Raw genomic sequence first — 19931 nt, forward strand, 5'->3', positions numbered from 1 at the left:
TTCATTAATGTTGTACCATGTATCAGCACTACATTCATTTTTATGGCCAAATAATATTCTTTAGTGTGGATATACCACATTTTATCTGTTCATCAATTGATGGACATATGGGCTGTTTCCATATTTTGGCTGTTGTAAATAGTGGTGCTATAAACATTCATGCACGAGTATTTATGTGGACACATGTTTTCAGTTCTCTTGAGTATACACCTAGGAGTGGAATTGCTGGGTCATATGGTATCTCTATGTTTAACTTTTAGAGGAACTGCCAAACTGTCTTCCAAAGTGGTTGTACCATTCCCACCAGCAGTGTATAAATGTTTTAATTATTCCACATTCACACCAATAATTGTTTTTGTCCATTTAAAAAAATATAGTCATTTTAGTGAGTGTGAAGTGGTCCCTCATTGTGCTTCTGATTTGCATTTCCCTGATAATTAGTGATATTGAGCATCTTTCCATGTTCTTATTATTGGCCTATGGTATACCTTCTTTGGAGAAATACCTATTCAAATCCTTTGCTCATTTTTAATTGGGTTGTCTTCTTACTACTGAGTAGTAAGAGGTTTTTATAAAAATATATCCTGGATACCAGACACTTATACATAATTTGCAATTATTTTCTCCCATTCTTTTGGGAGGACCCCATGGGTTGTGTTTTTACTTTCCTGATGGTTTCATTTGAAGCAAAAATTTTAAATTTATTTATTTATTTATTTATTTATTTTTGGCTGTGTTGGGTCTTCGTTGCTGCACGCAGGCTTTCTCTAGTTGCGGCGAGCGGGGGCTACTCTTCGTTGTGGTGCACGGGCTTCTCACTGCGGTGGCTTCTCTTGTTGCGGAGCACAGGCTCTAGGCGCATGGGCTTCAGTAGTTGTGGCGCACGGGCTCAGTAGTTGTGGCTCGCAGGCTCTAGAGCACAGGCTCAGTAGTTGTGGTGCATGGGCTTAGTTGCTCTGTGGCACATGCGATCTTCCCAGACAGGGGCTTGAACCCATGTCCCCTGCATTGGCAGGCAGATTCTTAACCACTGTGCCACCAGGGAAGTCCCAAAAATTTTAACTTTAATGAAGCCCGACATCATCTAATTTTCCTTTTTCTCTTGTGCTTTTGGTGTCTTACCTAAGCAACCAAGACTTTTCCAATTTCACTGTACTGATAAATTTTCAAAAACAACTTTGTGGAATAACATAAGGCTACCAAATTTTAATTTCTCCTCAAAAACTAATTTTTAAAAATATTACTATCTGTTCCAGTTCCAGCCAAGATGGAGCATGACAACTATAGTCTATATCCTCCACTAATTACAACTAAAAGCCCTGAACAAGATCTACAAAGCAACAACCTGAGGACTCTGAAAAGTAAACAAAAGCAGAAAGATTGTAGTGAGTCATCAAAACATGGAGAAGTGGACTGTATGGGAATGGTGAGTATCCTGGGGTTTTTTTTCTCTTTTATCTAATGGTATTGGAAGTTTGTCTGTCTTGTGCCAAATCTCTGAATGAGGCCAAAAAGAAATGTTTGTCTGGATGATTGGCGCATGCGGGGGGAGGGGAGTCTGGAGGATTTTTTAACAGGCTCTACCTTCACATAGATATGGAGTTCAAATTTATACTACTCGGACTTCCCTGGTGGCGCAATGGTTAAGAATCCGCCTGCCAATGCTGGGGACACCGGTTTGAGCCTTGGTCCGGGAGGATCCCACATGCCGCGAAGCAGCTAAGCCCGTGTGCCACAACTACTAAGCCTGTGCTCTAGAGCCCACGAGCCGCAACTATGGAGCCCACGTGCCACAGCTACTGAAGCCCGCGTGCCTAGAGCCCGTGGTCCACAGCAAGAGAAGCCACTATGATGAGAAGCCTGCGCACCACAACAAAGAGTAGTCCCTGCTTGCTGCAACTAGAGAAAGCCCGCGTGCAGCAACGAAGACCCAAAACAGCCCAAAATAAATAAATAAATTTTATTTTAAAAATTTATACTACTCATGTGTAAAGCTGAAAAATCAAAATAGAAGTAGCCAAAAGAGTGATATCTCTTAGACATCTGGCTAAGGCAAATAGATGTAGGGCCATGGACTTCCCTGGTGGTCCAGTGGTTAAGACTTCGCCTTCCAATGCAGGGGGTGTGGGTTCAATCCCTTGTTGGGGAGCTAAGATCCCACATGCCTCGGGGCCAAAAAACCAAAACATAAAACAGAAACAATATTGTAACAAATTCAATAAAGACTTTAAAAATGGTCCACATCAAAAAAAAATAGATATATGGCCATGTCCTCAATCCAGGTTGTAAAGGATTCTAAAAGATTAACACTAAAGATAAACTAACAATCCCAAATTACAAAGCACATGAGGAAATGTTTCATACCAAGCAAGAGTTAGGAGTACTACTAACTGCAGGATCAAACTGTTTCCAAGTACAGGAATACCTCATTTTACTGCACTTCACTTTATTGCACTTCACAGATACTGTGTTTTTTACATACATACATACATACATACTAAACACAGATACTGTGTTTTTTACAAACACAGATACTGTGTTTTTACATTTTGTGTTAATCCTGCGTCAAGCAACTCTATCAGTGCCATTTTTCTGATAGCATTTACTCACTTTGTGTTTCTGTGTCACATTTTGGTTTGCAATATTTCAAATTTTATATTATTATATTTGTTATGGTGATCTGTGCTCAGTGATTTTTGATGTTACTATTGTAATTGTTCTGGGATGCCATGAACTGTGTCCATTATAAGACGGCGAACTTAAACGTTGTCTGTATTCTGACTGCTCCACCAACTGGGCAGTCCCCCATCTCTCTCCCTCTCCTCAGGCCTCCCTAGTCCCTGAGACCCAACAGTATTGAAATTAACCAATTAATAACCCTACAAAGGCCTCTAAGTGTTCACATGAAGAGTCGTATGCCTCTCACTTTAAATCAAAAGCTAGAAATAATTAAGCTTAGTGAGGAAGGCATGCTGAAAGCCAAGATAAGCTGAAACCTAGGCCTCTTGTACCAGTTAGCCAAGTTCTGAATGCAAAGGAAAAATTCTTGAAGGAAATTAGAAGTGCAACTCCAGTGAACACATGAATGATAAGACAGTGAAACAGTCTTATTACCGATACAGAAAGTTTTAGTGGTCTGGAAAGAAGACCAAACCAGCCAAAACATTCCCTTAAGCCAAAGCCTAATCCAGAGCAAGGTCCTATCTCTCTTCAATTGTTTGAAGGTTGAGAGAGGTGAGGAAGCTACAGAACAAAAGTTTAAAGCTAGCCGAGATTAGTTCCTGAGGTTTAAGGAAAGAAGCTGACTCCTTAACATATAAGTACAAGGTGAAGCAGCAAGTGCTAATGTAACAGCTACAGCAAGTTATCCACAATATCTAGCTAAGATAATCAATGAAGGTAGCTACATTAAACAACAGATTTTCACTGTAGGCAAAACAGCCTTCTAATGGAACAGGATGCCATCTAGGACTTTCATAGCTAGAGAGAAGTCAATGCTTGGCTTCAAAGCTTCCAAGGCCAGGCTAACTCTCTTGTTAGAGACTAATGTAGCTGGTGACCTTCAGTTGAAGCCAATGCTCATTAACCACTCCTAAAATCCTAGGGCCCTTAAGAATTATGCTAAATCTACTCTTCTGTGCTCTGTAAATGGAACAACAAAGCCTGCATGACAGCACATCTGTTCACAACATGGTCTACTGAATATTTTAAGCCCACTGTTGAGGACTACTGCTCAGGAAAAAAGATTCCTTTCAAAATATTACTTTGACAATGCACTTGGTCACCCAAGAACTCTGATGGAGATGTACAATAAAATTAATGTTTTCATGCTTGCTAACACAACATCCATTCTGCAGCCTACGAATCAAGGAGGAATTTTAAATTTTGAGTTTTATTATTTAACAAATATATTTCATAACACTATAGCTGCCATGATAGTGATTCCTCTGATGGAACCAGGCAAAGTAAACAGAAAATCTTCTGGAAAGGATTCGCCATTCTAGATGCCATTATAAACATTTGTGATTCATGGGGAAAGGTCAAAATATCAACATTAATAGGAGTTTGGAAGGAGCTGACATCAACCCACATGGATGACTTTGAGTGGTTCAAGACTTTAGTGGAGGAAGTAACTGCAGATGTGGTAGAAAGAGCAAGAGAACTAGAATTGGAAGCAGTACCTAAAGATGGAACTGAACTGCTGCAATCTCATGATAAAAGTTTAATGAATGTGAAGAACCTAGGGGTAAGACAGGAATAAAGACACAGACCTACTAGAGAATGGACTTGAGGATATGGGGAGGGGGAAGGGTAAGCTGTGACAAAGCGAGAGAGACGCATGGACATAATACACTACCAAATGTAAGGTAGATAGCTAGTGGGAAGCAGCTGCATAGCACAGGGAGATCAGCTCAGTGCTTTGTGACCACCTAGAGGGGTGGGATAGGGAGGGTGGGAGGCAGGGAGACGCAAGAGGGAAGAGATATGGGAACATGTGTATATGTATAACTGATTCACTTTGTTATAAAACAGAAACTAACACACCATTGTAAAGCAATTATACTCCAATAAAGATGTTTAAAAAAAACTTTAATGAATGAAGAGTTGCTTCCTATAGATGAGCAAAGAAAGTGGTTTCTGGAGATGGAATCTACTCCTGGTGAAGATGCTGTGAAGACTGTTGAAATGACAACAAAAGATTTAGAATATTAAACTTAGTTGATAAAGCAGAAGTAGGGTTTGAGAGGATTGACTCCAAATTTGAAAGAAGTTTTACTGTGGGTAAAATGCTATCAAAATAGCATTGTATGCTAAAAACAAATCGTCTGTAAAAGGAAGATTTGATTGATGGGACAAACTTCTTTCTCATCTTATTTTAAGAAAATGCCACAGCCACCCCAACCTTCAGCAACAACCTCCCTGATCAGTCCGGAGCCATCAAAATCGAGGCAGGACCCTCCACCAGCAAAAAGATTACTATGATTTGCTGAATGCTCAGACAATGGTTAGCATTTTTTAGCAATAAAATATTTTTAATTAAGGTACTGATATTGTTTTTTAGACATAATGCTATTACACACTTAATAGACTACATTATAAACGTACTTTCATATGCACTAGGAAAACAAAAAATTCGTGTGACTCACGTTATTGTGATACTTTATTGTGGTGGTCTGGAACTAACTTACAATATCTCTGAGGTACGCCTATAACTTGCCTGCTTCCTGTAATAAAGCTCAACAAGATTTATACTATTACAAAAATATCTAGCACCCAACAATGTAAAATTCACAACACTTGACATCCAATGAAAGACGATGAGGCCTGGGAAGAGGCAGGAAAACATGATCCATACCGGGGAGATAACCAACGGAAACTGACCCAGAAGTGACACAGATACAAGAATTAGCAGAGAAGGACATTAAAAGAGTGAGTAAAATTATATTTCATATGCTCAAAAAGCTAATCAGAGACACGGAAGACATAAAAATGATCCAAATCAAACTTCCACAAATAAAAATTGCAAAATCTGACGTGAAAACTATATGAGATGGTGTCAGTCCATTTGGGCTGCTATAACAAAAATAGCATAAACTGGGTGTCTTATAAACAACAAACATCTATTTCTCACAGTTCTGGAGGCTGGGAGGTCCAAAATCATAGCACCAGCATATTCAGTGTCTGGTAAGAGCCCACTTCCTCATAAATGTCTCCTTTCTCACTGGAATCTTAAATGGCAAAAGGGGTGAGGGAGCTCTCTCTCAGGCATCCTATATAAAGGCACTAATCCCAATCATCAGGACTCTGCCCTCAGGATGTAATCACCTGCAAAGACCCCACCTCCTAATACAATCACCTTGGAGTTAGAATTTCAGTGTATGAATTTGGGGTCGGGGGACACAAATATTCAGCTTATAGCAGATGGGATTAACAGAAGTTCAGACACTGAAAAACAAAAATTAATGAACTTCAAGTCATAGCAATACAAAACATTCCAAAATGAAACACAGACGAAAAAAACCTTTTTATTTTTCAAATTTTTAAATTTTTTAACATCTTTATGAGAGTACAATTGCTTTACAATGGTGTGTTAGTATCTGTTTATAACAAAATGAATCAGTTATACATATACATATATCTTCATATCTCTTCCCTCTTGCATCTCCCTCCCTCCCACCCCTCTAGGTGGTCACAAAGCATCGAGCTGATCTCCATGTACTACGTGGCTGCCTCCCACTAGCTATCTATTTTACATTCGGTAGTGCATATATGTCCATGCCACTCTCTCACTTTGTCCCAGCTTATCCTTCCCCCTCCCCGCATCCTCAAGTCCATTCTCCAGTACGTCTGCATCTTGTTTTTTTTAAAAACATCTTTATTGGAATATAATTGCTTTAAAATTGTGTTAGTTTCTGCTTAATAACAAAGTGAATCAGTTATACATATATATATGTTCCCATATCTCTTCCCTCTTGCATCTCCCTCCCTCCCACCCTCCTTATCCCACCCCTCTAGGTGGTCACAAAGCACCGAGCTGATCTCCCTGTGCTATGCGGCTGCTTCACACTAGCTATCTATTTTACATTTGGTAGTGTGTATATATCCATGCCACTCTCTCGCTTTGTCACAGCTAACCCTTCCACCTCCCCGTATCCTCAAGTCCATTCTCTAGTAGGTCTGTGTCTTTATTCGCGTCTTGCCCTTAGGTTCTTCAGGAGCTTCTTTTTTTCTTTTCTTTTTTTTCTTAGATTCCATATATATGTGTTAGCATACGGTACTTCTTTTTCTCTTACTGACTTACTTCACTCTGTATGACAGACTCCAGGTCCATGCATTTCACTAGAAATAACTCAGTTTCGTTTCTTTTTATGGCTGAGTAATATTCCATTGCATATATGTGCAACATCAACTTTATCCATCCATCTCTTGATGGACACTTAGGTGGCTTCCATGTCCTGGCTACTGTGAATACAGCTGCAATGAATATTTTGGTACATGACTCTTTTTGAATTATGGTTTTCTCAGGGTATATGACCAGTACTGGGTCGTACAGTAGTTCTACTGTTAGTTTTTTAAGGAACCTCCATACTGCTCTCCATAGTGGCTGTATCAATTTACATTCTCACCAACAGCGTAAAAGTGTTCCCTTTTCTCCACACCATCTCCAGCATTTTTTGTTTGTAGATTTTTTGATGATGGCCATTCTGACCGGTGTGAGATGATATCTCATTGCAGTTCTGATTTGCATTTCTCTAATGATTAATGATGGTGAGCATTCTTTCATGTGTTTGTTGGCAATCTGTATGTCTTCTTTGGAGAAACGTCTATTTAGGTCTTCTGCCCATTTTTGGATTGGGTTGTTTGTGTTTTTGATATTGAGCTGCATGAGCTGCTTGTAAATTTTGGAGATTAATCCTTTCTCAGTTGCTTCATTTGCAAATATTTTCTCCCATTCTAAGGGTTGTCGTTTGGTCTTGTTTATGTTTTCCTTTGCTGTGCAAAAGCTTTGAAGTTTCATTAGGTCCCATTTGTTTATTTTTGTTTTTATTTTCAATTCTCTAGGAGGTGGGTCAAAAAGGATCTTGCTGTGATTTATGTCACAGAGTGTTCTGCCTATGTTTTCCTCTTAAGAGTTTGATAGTGTCTGGCCTTACATTTAGGTCTTTAATCCATTTTGAGTTTATTTTTATGTACGGTGTTAGGGACTGTTCTAATTTCATTCTTTTACACGTAGCTGCCCAGTTTTCCCAGCACCACTTATTGAAGAGGCTGTCTTTTCTCCATTGTATATTCTTGCCTCCTTTATCAAACATAGGGTGACCGTATGTGTGTGGGTTTATTTCTGGGCTTTCTATCCTGTTCCAGTGATCTATATTTGTTTTTGTGTCAGTACCATACTGTCTCGACTGTAGCTTTGTAATATATTCTGAATTCAGGGAGCCTGATTCCTCCAGCTCCGTTTTTCCTTCTCAAGATTGTTTTGGCTATTTGGGGTCTTTTGTGTTTTAATGCAGATTGTGAAATTTTTTGTTCTAGTTCTGTGAAAAATCCCATTGGTAGTTTGATAGGGATTGCATAGAATCTGTAGATTGCTTTGGGTAGTAGAGTCATTTTCACAATGTTGATTCTTCTAATCCAAGAACATGGTATATCTCTCCATCTATTTGTATCATCTTTAATTTCTTTCATCAGTGTCTTAAAATTTTTTGCATACAGGTGTTTTGTCTCCTTAGGTAGCTTTATTCCTAGGTATTTTATTCCTTTTGTTGCAATGGTAAATGGGAGAGTTTTCTTAACTTCACTTTCAGATTTTTCATCATTAGTATATAGAAATGCAAGAGATTTCTCTGCATTAATTTTGTATCCTGCTACTTTACCAAATTCATTGACCAGCTCTAGTAGTTTTCTGGTAGCTTCTTCAGGATTCTCTATGTATAGTATATGTCATCTGCAAACAGTGACAACTTTACTTCTTTTCTGATTTGGATTCCTTTTATTTCTTTTTCTTCTCTGATTGCTGTGGCCAAAATTTCCAAAATTATGTTAAATACTAGTGGTGAGAGTGGGTAACCATGTCTTGTTCCTGATCTTATTGGAAATGATTTCAATTTTTCACCATTGAGGACGATGTTGGCTGTGGGTTTGTCATAATACAGCCTTTATTATGTTGAGGTAAGTTCCCTCTATGCCTATATTCTGGAGAGTTTTTATCATAAATGGGTGTTGAATTCTGTCAAAAGCTTTCTCTGCATCTACTGAGATGATCATATGGTTTTTCTCCTTCAATTTGTTAATATGGTGTATCACACTGATTGATTTGCATACGTTGAAGAGTCCTTGCATTCCTGGGATAAACCCCACTTGATCATGGTGTATGATCCTTTTAATGTGCTGTTGGATTCTGTTTCCTAGTATTTTGTTGAGGATTTTTGCATCTCTATTCATCAGTGATATTGGCCTGTAGTTTTCTTTCTTTGTGAACTCATTATCTGGTTTTGGTACCAGGGTGATGGTGGCCTCACAGAACGTGTTTGGCAGTGTTCCTCCCTCTGCTATATTTTGGAAGAGTTTGAGAAGGATACGTGTTAGCTCTTCTCTAAATGTTTGATAGAATTCGCCTGTGAAGCCATCTGGTCCTGGGCTTTTGTTTGTTGGAAGATTTTTAATTACACTTTCAATTTCAGTGCTTGTGACTAGCCTGTTCATATTTTCTATTTCTTCCTGGTTCAGTCTCAGAAGGTTGTGCATTTCTACGAATTTGTCCATTTCTTCCAGGTTGTCCATTTTATTGGTTTACAGTTGCTTGTAATCTCTCATGATCCTTTGTATTTCTGCAGTATCAGTTGTTACTTCTCCTTTTTCATTTCGAATTCAATTGATCTGAATGCTTTCTGGACTGGATTAACTATTTCCTTTCCCATATTAGGAAAATCTTCAACTATAATATCTTGGAATATTTTCTCAGTCCCTTTCTTTTTTTTTTCTTCTTCTGGGACCCGTATCATTCAAATGTTGGTGCATTTAATGTTGTCCCAGAGGTCTCTGAGACTGTCCTCAATTCTTTTCATTCTTTTTTCTTTATTCTGCTCTGCTGTAGTTATTTCCACTATTTTATCTTCCAGGTCACTTATCTGTTCTTTTGCCTCAGTTATTCTGCTATTGATCCCTTCTAGAGAATTTTATATTATATTTATTGTGTTGTTCATCATTGTTCGTTTGCTCTTTAGTTCTTCTATGTCCTTGTTAAATGTTTCTTGTATTTTCTCCAATCTATTTCCAAGCTTTTGCATCACCTTTACTATCATTATTCTGAATTCTTTTTCAGGTAGACTGCCTATTTCCTCTTCATTTGTTAGGTCTGGTGGGTTTTTACCTTGCTCCTTCATCTGCTGTGTGTTTCTCTGTCTTCTCATTTTGCTTAACTTGCCGTGTTTGGGTTCTCCTTTTTGCAGGCTGCAGGTTCGTAGTTCCCATTGTTTTTGGTGTCTCCCCCAGTGGCTAAGGTTGGTTCCGTGGGCTGTGTAGGCTTCCTGGTGGAGAGGACTAATGCCTGTGTTCTGGTGGATGAGGCTGCATCTTGTCTTTCTGGTGGGCAAGTCCACATCCGGTGGTGTTTTTAGGTTGTCTGTGACCTTAATATGATTTTAGCCAGCCTCTCTGCTAATGGGTGGGGTTGTGTTCCTGTCTTGCTAGTTGTTTGGCATAGTGTGTCCAGCACTGTAACTTGCTGGTCATTGAGTGGAGCTGGGTGTTGGAATTGAGATGGAGATCTCTGAGAGATTTTCGCTGTTTGATATTACATGGAGCTGGGAGGTCTCTTGTGGACCAATGTCCTGAACTTGGCTCTCCCACCTCAGAGGCACAGCCCTGACGCCTGGCTGGAGCACCAAGAGCCTGTCATCCACATGGCTCAGAATAAAAGGGAAAAAAAATAAATAATGAAAGAAAAAAATAAAATAAAATAAAATAATGTAAAGTTTTTAAAAAATAATTATTAAAAAAATTTTAAGTAATAAAAAAAGAAAGAAGAGAGCAACCTTATGAAAAAACAAATCCACCAATGATAACAAGCACTAAAAACTATATCTAAAAAAAAAAAGGACAGCACAACCCTAAGACAAATGTTAAAAGTAAAGCTATACAGACAAAATAACACGCAGAAGCACACACATACACACTCACAAAAAGAGGAAAAGGGAAAAAATATATATATATAGTTGCTCCCGAAGTCCACCTCTTCAATTTGGGATGATTTGTTGTCTATTCAGGTATTCCACAGATGCAGGGTACATCAAGTTGATTGTGGAGATTTAATCTGCTGTTCCTGAGGCTGCTGGGAGAAATTTCCCTTTCTCTTCTTTGTTCGCACAGTTCCTAGAGTTCAGCTTTGGATTTGGACCCGCCTATGCGTGTAGGTCGCCTGAGGGCATCTGTTCTTCACTCAGACAGGACGGGGTTAAAGGAGCAGCTGATTGGGCAGCTGATTGGCCTGAGCTGACTCACTCAGGCCAGGTGGAGGGAGGAGTATGGAATGCAGGGCAAGCCTGCAGCGGCAGAGGCCAGTGTGACGTTGCACCAGCCTGAGGTGTGCTGTGTGTTCTCCCGGGGAAGTTGTGCCTGGATGACGGGACCCTGGCAGTGGCGGGCTGCACAGGCTCCTGGGAAGGTAGGTGTGGAGAATGACATGTGCTTGCACACAGGCTTCTTGGTGGCTGCTGCAGCAGCAGCAGCCTTAGGGTCTCATCCTCGTCTCTGGGATCTGCACTGACAGCCGTGGCTCACGCCCATCTCTGGAGCTCTTATAAGCGGTGCTCTTAATCCTGTCTCCTCGCACAGCAGGAAACAAAGAGGCAAGAAAAAGTCTCTTGCCTCTTCAGCAGCTCCAGACGTTTTCCTAGACTCCCTCCCGGCTAGCTCTGGCACACTAGCCCCCTTCAGGCTGTGTTCATGCAGCCAACCCCAGTCTTCTCCCTGGGATCCGACCAAAGCCGCCTCAGCTCGCAGCCCCCACTTACCCTGGTGGGTGAGCAGACAAGCCTCTCGAGCTGGTGAGTGCTGGTCAGCACCGATCCTCTGTGTGGGAATCTCTCCGCTTTGCCCTCCGCACCACTTGCTGCGCTCTCCTCCATGGCTCCAAAGCTTCCCCCCTCCGCCACCCGCAGTCTCCACCCGCGAAGGGTCTTCCAAGTGTGTGGAAACCTTTCCTCCTTCACAGCTCCCTCCCACTGGTGCAGGTCCCGTCCCTATTCTTTTGTCTCTCTTTTTTCTTTTGCCCTACCCAGGTACATGGGGAGTTTCTTGCCTTTTGGGAGGTCTGAGGTCTACCAGTGTTCAGTAGGTGTTCTGTAGGAGTTATTCCACATGTAGATGTATTTCTGATGTATTTGTGGGAAGGAAGGTGATCTCCACCTCTTACTCTTCTGCCATCTTGAAGCCTGCCCCCAAAAATCTTTTTAAATGTCAACAGCATAAGTGAACTGTGGGAACGACTTCAAACAACCTAATATATGAGTAATTAGTGTCTGAGGGTGAAGCAGAAAAAAATATTTCAAAAAATACTGTAACTTTCCAAACATAATGAAAGCCATGATCCCAGAGATTCAAGATGCTCAAGGAGCCCCAAGCACAAGAAACAAAGAAAATTACTTCAAAGTACATTATCAACAAACTGCTCAAAACCAGTGACAAACAGAAAATCCAAATATTAGCCAGAGAAAAAGGGCATGTTACATAAAGAACAAAAATAAGGACTGTGTCATATTTCTTATCAGAAACGATGTAACATGCAAACTGTAAACAATATCTTTAAAATTCTCAAAAAAAAAAAAGCTCTCCATTTCAAATTCTATACCCAGAAACAGTATCATTCAAAAACAAATGGAGGGGCTTCCCTGGTGGCGCAGTGGTTGAGAGTCCGCCTGCCGATGCAGGGGACACGGGATTGTGCCCCAGTCCAGGAGGATCCCACATGCCGTGGAGCAGCTGGGCCCATGAGCCATGGCCACTGAGCCTGTGCGTCCAGAGCCTGTGCTCCACAACGGGCGAGGCAACAACAGTGAGACGCCCGGGTACCGCAAAAAAAAAAAACAAATGGGGGACTTCCCTAGTGGCGCAGTGGTTAAGAATCCGCCTGCCAATGAAGGGGACACGGGTTTGAGCCCTGACCCAGGAAGATCCCACATGCCACGGAGCAACTAAGCCCATATGCCACAACTACTGAGCCTGCGCTCTAGAGCCCACGAGCCACAACTGCTGCAGCCCGCATGCCTAGAGCCTGTGCTCCACAACCAAGAGAAGCCACTTCAATGAGAAGGCTGCACACTGAAACAAAGTGTAGCCCCCGCTCGCCACAACACACGAAAGCCCACACACAGCAACGAAGACCGAACACAGACAAAAAAAAAAAAAAAATCAAATGGTGCACCCTACACCCATTAGCATGTCTACTATCAAAAAATAATAATAACAGTGTTTGCAGGGATGTGGAGAAATTGAAACCCTTGTATACTTTTGGCTGAAATTTAAAATGGTGCAGCTGCTAAGGAAAAAACAGTAGTGTGTTTCCTCAAAAAAAATAAAAATAGAATTGCAATATGATCTAGAAGTTCCACTTCTGGGTTTATACCCCCAAAAAATTGAAATCAGGGAACCAAACAGCTATTTGTACACCCACATTCACAGCAGCATTATTCACAATAGCCAAAGGTGAAAACAACCAACATGCGCATAAATGGATGAATGTATAAGCAAAATGTGGTATATACATACAGTGGAATATTATTCAGTCTTAAAAAGAAAGGAAATTCTGACACATGTTACAACGTGGATGAACCTCAAGGACATTATGCTACGTGAAATACACCAGTCACAAAAGGACAAATACTGTTTTTTTTTAACTTATATGAGATATCTAGAGTAGTCAAATTCACAGAGACTGAAAGTAGAATGGTGGTTTCCAGGAACTGGAAGAGAGAGGAATAGGGAGTTATTATATATTGGGTACAGAGTTTACATTTTACAAGATGAAGAGTTCTGGAGAAGAATGTTGGTGATGGTTTCACAATATGAATGTACTCAAGGCCACTATACTGTATAATTAAAAACAGTTAAGATGGCAAATTATATGCTGTGAAAAATTTAACAATATGAAAGTAGGAATAGCTATATTCATATCAGATAAAGTAGACTGTACATCAAAAAAATAATTACCAGGGACAGAAAGAGACATTATAGAATGATAAAAGGCTCAATCTACCATGAAGAAATAGTAACTCTAAATACATATGCACCAAACAAAAGAGCTGTAAAATATCTGAAGTAAAAATTTACAGAAATAAAAGAGGAAATAGACAAATCCACAATTATAGTTGGAAATTTAAACATCCCTACCTTCAAAATTCATAGAACTAGACAAAAACTCAGCAAAGATATAGAAGATCTCAACATCATCAATCAACAGGATCTACAGCTGACCCTTGAACAACAAGGGTTTGAATTGTGCAGGTCCACTTATATGTGGATTTTTTTCAATAAATACTACAGTACTACATGATCCATGCATATGGAACTACAGATACGACTGGCCCACTATAAAGTTATACATGGCTTTTCAACTGTGCAGGGTGTCGACCCATGTTGTTCAAGGGTCAACTGTAATTGACATTTATACAACATTCCACCCCAAAAGAGCTGAATACACTTTTTTTCCCCCAAGTGTCCACAGGACATTTACCAAGATATACTATATCCTGGGCCATAAATCACACCCTGTTAAGAAGATGAAAAGACAGCTTACAGACAGGGAGAAAATATTTGCAATCCACATATGTGACAAACAACTCTTATCTAGAATATCTTATCTTATCAAACAGTAAAATTTGAGCAATCCAAGTATGAAATGCACAAGCGTTACGAAGAGACATTTCACCAAAGAGGAGCACCTGCAAAGGTGTTCAACATCATTAGCCAGTAAGAAAGTATAAATTAAAATCACTACATACCTATTAGAACAGCTAAAATATAAAAACAGGGACAATGATAAATGCCAGCAAGAAGGAAAAGAAACTAAAACTCTCATACATTGTTGGTAGGAATGCAACATGGTACAGCCACTCTGGTAAACAGTTTGACAATTTCTTAAAAACAAAATAGCCCAACAATTGTACACCTAGTCATTTATCCAGGAAAATGAAAACTTACATCCCACACAAAAACCTATACACAAATACCATAGCAGCTTCACTCATAATAGCCAAAATCTGAAAACAACCAATATTTCCTTTAGTAGGTGAATGGTTAAACACACTGTGATACCATTCATACCATGCACCACTCAGTGATAAAAGAAACCAAGTATTAATACACACAGAAACTTGAATGGATTTCAAGGGCATTATGCTAAGTAAAAAAAGCTAATCTTCTAAAAGTCATAAACTGTATGATTACATTTATATAATATTCTTGGAATGACAAAATTATAGAGATGAAGAATAGTGTTTGCAAGGGCTTAGGGATGGTGGGGGGTGGAGCAGGTATGGGTGTGCATATGAAGGGGTAGTATGAGGAAAATCTTTGGGGTGATGGGATAGTTCTGTATATTACTGCAGTGGTACTTACATGCATCTACACGTGGGATAAAATGGCATAAAACTATACACGTACAATGTACCAATGACAATCTGCTGTTTTTGATGTATTATAGTAATGCAGCAGTTAACCATCAGAGGAAACTTGGTAAAGGGTACATGGGACTTCTTTGTACTATTTCGGGGGGGGGGTGTTAAAATTTTCTTCTGAATCTATTGCTTTTATTTTAATTATTTTTCTTTGTACCATTTTTGCAACTTCCTGTTACTCTATAAGTATTAAAAATAAAAAGATTTTTTAAAACTAATGTGAAATAGGGACTTCCCTGGTGGTCCAGTGGTTGAGCCTCCGCACTCCCAATGCAGGGGGCCCTGGTTCAATCCCTGGTTGGGAAACTAGATCCCACATGCATGCTGCAACTAAGAGTTTGCATGCCGCAACTTAAGAACCCACATGCTGCAACACAGATTGAAGATCCCACATGCCACAACTAAGACCGACTGCAGCCAAATAAATAAATAAATAAATATATTTTTAATAATGTGACATAAAGACATTTTCAAAGGCACAAATGCTGAAATAAGTCATCACCAATAGACCAGCACTACAAGAAATGTTAAAAGGTGTCAATGATGGTTAATTTTATATGTCAACTTGACTGCGCCACAGGGTACCCAGATATTTTGTCAAACATTATTCTGGTCTTTCTGTGAGAGTGCTTCTGGATGAGATTAACATTTAAATCAATAGACTGGGGCTTCCCTGGTGGTGCAGTGGTTAAGAATCCACCTGCCAATGCAGGGGCAACGGTTTCGAGCCCTGGTCCGGGAAGATCCCACATGCCGCAGAGCAAATAAGCCCGTGCCCCACAGCTACTGAGCCTGTGCTCTAGAGTCCGTGAGCCACAACAAGAGTAGCCACCACAGTGAGAAGCCCACACACCACAACGAAAAGTAGCCCCCACTCGCCACAACTAGAGAAAGCCTGCATGCAGCAATGAAGACCCAATGCAGCCAAAAATAAATAAGTAAATAAATTTATAAATAAATAAATAGATAGGGCTTCCCTGGTGGCACAGTGGTTGAGAGTCCGCCTGCCGATGCAGGGGACATGGGTTCGTGCCCCGGTCCGGGAAGATCTCACATGCCGCGGAGCGGCTGGGCCCGTGAGCCATGGCCACTGAGCCTGCGCATCCAGAGCCTGTGCTCCACAATGGGAGAGGCCACAACAGTGAGAGGCCCGCGTACCGGAAAAAAAAAAATAGATAGACAGACAGATAGATAAACAGACTGGGTAAAGCAGATTTCCCAGCATGTGGGTGCGCCTTATCCAATGAGTTGAAGGCCTGAACAGAACAAAAAAGCTGACCCTCTCCCGAGTAACAGAGAACTCTTCCTGACTAACTGCTTTTGAACTGGACATCAGCTTTTTCCTGCATTCGGACTGGAACTGAAACACTGGTCCTTCTTGCGTTTCAGGCCTGCCAGCCTTTGGACTGAAACTACATCATTGGCTCTCCTGGTTCTCAGGCCTTTGGACTCAGACTGGAACCATACCATCAGCCTTCCTGAGTCTCTGTCTTGCCAACTTATCCTGCAGATCTTGAGACCCACCAGCCTCCATAACTGCATGAGCCAATTCTTTATAAAGTCTCTTTGGAGAATCCCAAAACAATGTTCTTCAGGCAGAAGAAAAATAACAAATGGAAATTTGGATGTATACAAAGGAATAACGATTACTTGAAATGGTAACTACATGTGTAAATGCATAAGTTTTTTTCTTATTTGTATCTCTTTTAAAATAAAATTGACAATTTAAACAAAAATAATAACATAGTATTGTGGATTTTATAACATATGTAAAAGTAAAACATATGACAACAGTAGCATAAAGGCCAGGCTGGGAGATATAAAAGTACACTATTATGACATATGAAGGTAGACCAAGATAAGATATATAGTATAAGCCCTAAAGAAACCAGTAGAAAAGCAAAACAAAGAGTTACAACTAATAAGCCAACAGAAGAAATAAAACTGAATCTAAAAAATTATTCAAATATGTAATGTGACAAAGCCTCTATGATCACTCTCCTTTTTCAGTATTTCCCTGAGTAGTCTCACTGTTTATTCCTCCAGATGATCCTGCAAATATTTTCATAATACTCCTCTTTTTTTAAATAAATAAATTATTTATTTATTTATCTTTAGCTGCATTGGGTCTTTGTTGCTGCATGCGGGCTTTTCTCTAGTTGCGGAGAGTGGGGGCTACTCTTTGTTGTGGTGCGCAGTCTTACTGCAGTGGCTTCTCTTGTTGTGGAGCACGGGCTCTAGGCATGTGGGCTTCAGTAGTCGTGGCTCGCAGGCTCTGTAGTTGTGTCACAGGGCTTATTTGCTCCACGGCATGTGGGATCTTCCCAGACCAGAGCTCAAACCCTTGTCCCCTGCGTTGGCAGGTGTATTCTTAACCACTGTGCCACCAGGGAAATCCGTATTTTCATAATATTTCAACATGGATTCTTCAGGAGGTTGGAATAAAAACTACATTGGACTCATAAATTGTTTTGAAGAAAAACTCACTTGAATACAAACTTACAAAAGAAGGCAGAAAAAAAAGAAGAAAAGGGGAATAAAGAATATGCAGGACAAATAAACAATTACACGGTGATAGACTCAAACTTAACCACATCAATAATCACATCAAATGTAAATATTCTAAACACCCCAGTCAAAAGACTGAGATTGTCAGAGTGGATAAAAAAGCAAAACCCAACTGTATACAGCTTACAAGAGATGCATTTTAAACATAAAGACATAAATAGGAAAACAAATAGAACAAGATACACCATGCTAACGCTAGTCAAAAAAAAGCTAAAGTAACTATATCAATAAAAGATAAAGTAGATTTAAGAGCAAATATGGTATATATCCATACAATAAGATATTACGGAACCCTGGGAATAAACTATGCACACACACAACATCTCAGAATAACTGTACTGAATGCAAGAAGCCATTCAAAACTAGAGTACATTCTCTATGATTCCATTGGTATAAAACTCTAGAAAATGCAAACTAATCTATGAAAGCAGATCAGTTGTTACCTAGGGAAGAGTGGGAAAGAGGGGTGACAAAAGGGTGTGAAGAAACTTTGAGGAATGATGTATATATTCAGTATCCGGATTGTGGTGATTGTTTCATAGATATACACACATGTCAAAACTCATCAAATTTTTTACTTTAAATATGGGCAGTTTACTGTATGTTAATTATACCTAAATAAAACTGTTAAAAGATAATTAAGAGTAATGAATTATGTCAGTGGAAAAATAGGAATACAAAAACCCTGATAAATCCTGATAACAAATGAATAAATCAATAAGTAAATAAATAAATATTAAATAAATGGGAGAAGGGAGAGCTCTTGCTTACAGTAGAATGCTGAGTGCCAACTGGTAAATAAGAAGGGAATGCTACAGTTAGAAAATGATTATTTGGCAACCATCATAAGATTGATTCAGGCAAGAACACTAATTCTTAAGGATTTTTTTTTTTTTGGCGGTACGCGGGCCTCTCACTGTTGTGGCCTCTCCCGCTGCGGAGCACAGACGCGCAGGCTCAGCGTCCATGGCTCACGGGCCCAGCCGCTCCGCGGCATGTGGGATCTTCCTGGACCAGGGCACGAATCCGTGTCCCCTGCATCGGCACGCGGACTCTCAACCACTGCCCCACCAGGGAAGCCCTTAAGGAAATTTTTAATAAAAAGCAGGGTATATGCATAATTTTAAAGTGTTTATTGGTTGCAAGGGAAAAATGGTTAATATACAGTGAAGATACACACTTTTGAACAGGTGATCAGTATTATCACCAATGAGGAGCAGATGGACATCAGGGGCCTCCAAATGTGATGCCCTGAGAAGGGACACAATATCACTCATGCAGTATTCCAGTCACAAATGCATAATATGAGTCTAATCACAAGGAAACATCAGATAAATCTCAAATGAATTTTCATTTAAAACAAGGTAGGAAGCTAATGTATTCTTCCAAAATATCAGTGACACAAAAGTCAAAAGAAAGGCTACAGAAATGTTCCAGATTACAGGGGACTAAAGAGACATGTCTCATAAATGCAATACCTAATCCTAGATTGATTAGTCCTATGTTGGAGAGAAAAACATGCTATACAGTTCACTACTGAGTGTATATAACATATATTATTATTATAGATATCAATATATATTACCCTCAATAAGATGAATGTATGAATTATATTTCCTCAATAATACAGAGAAGAGAGAATGCACAAAATGTTAATAACAGGTGATTCTGGGTAAAGTAAATAGACGGGTATTCTTTGAACTATTCTTATCCTTTCAATCTTTCTCTAGGTTTGAAATTATTTACAAATAAAACTCTTTTAAGTGTATATTGCCACTGAAATCCTAATGCACCCAGTTCATCGATGTCCAGGGTCAATAATTAGGCTATTAAATGTGATGTCAGGAGTAATGCAGATGGACGATTATTGTAATAAAAACTGCAACTTCTGTATCCAGTGAACAAAGAGACATGCTGACAAGAAGCCATGTAGCTAGTATGCAGCCTCCTCCGTTGTCTTGGATCCTATTTTTTATTTAGATTTGCATCTTAGCAAATGCAAAAAAAAAAAAGGATGCAGCTTTTGAATATGTTCATGTATATTAATATTTTTAAATTTAAAAATATTAATATAAAATAAGTTTTTCAGCATTAAATAACCCCAACCACGTTGACAAATTTCAGGAAAATATAATTCAAGTAAATGGTTTCTTTGGGCAATTTAATATTCTGATAAATTCAACTATT

The 19931-nt window shown here is 39.6% G+C and overlaps 1 protein-coding gene across 1 annotated transcript in view; it reads right to left on the reverse strand.

Annotated features, from left to right (window-relative positions):
* Window positions 1–19931, reverse strand: part of TEX11 (testis expressed 11) — a 345588-nt gene that overhangs the window by 176550 nt on the left and 149107 nt on the right. The gene's annotated exons all lie outside the window — the stretch shown is intronic.

This window comes from Tursiops truncatus, chromosome X (assembly GCF_011762595.2).
Source record: "Tursiops truncatus isolate mTurTru1 chromosome X, mTurTru1.mat.Y, whole genome shotgun sequence".
NCBI lineage: Eukaryota > Metazoa > Chordata > Mammalia > Artiodactyla > Delphinidae > Tursiops > Tursiops truncatus.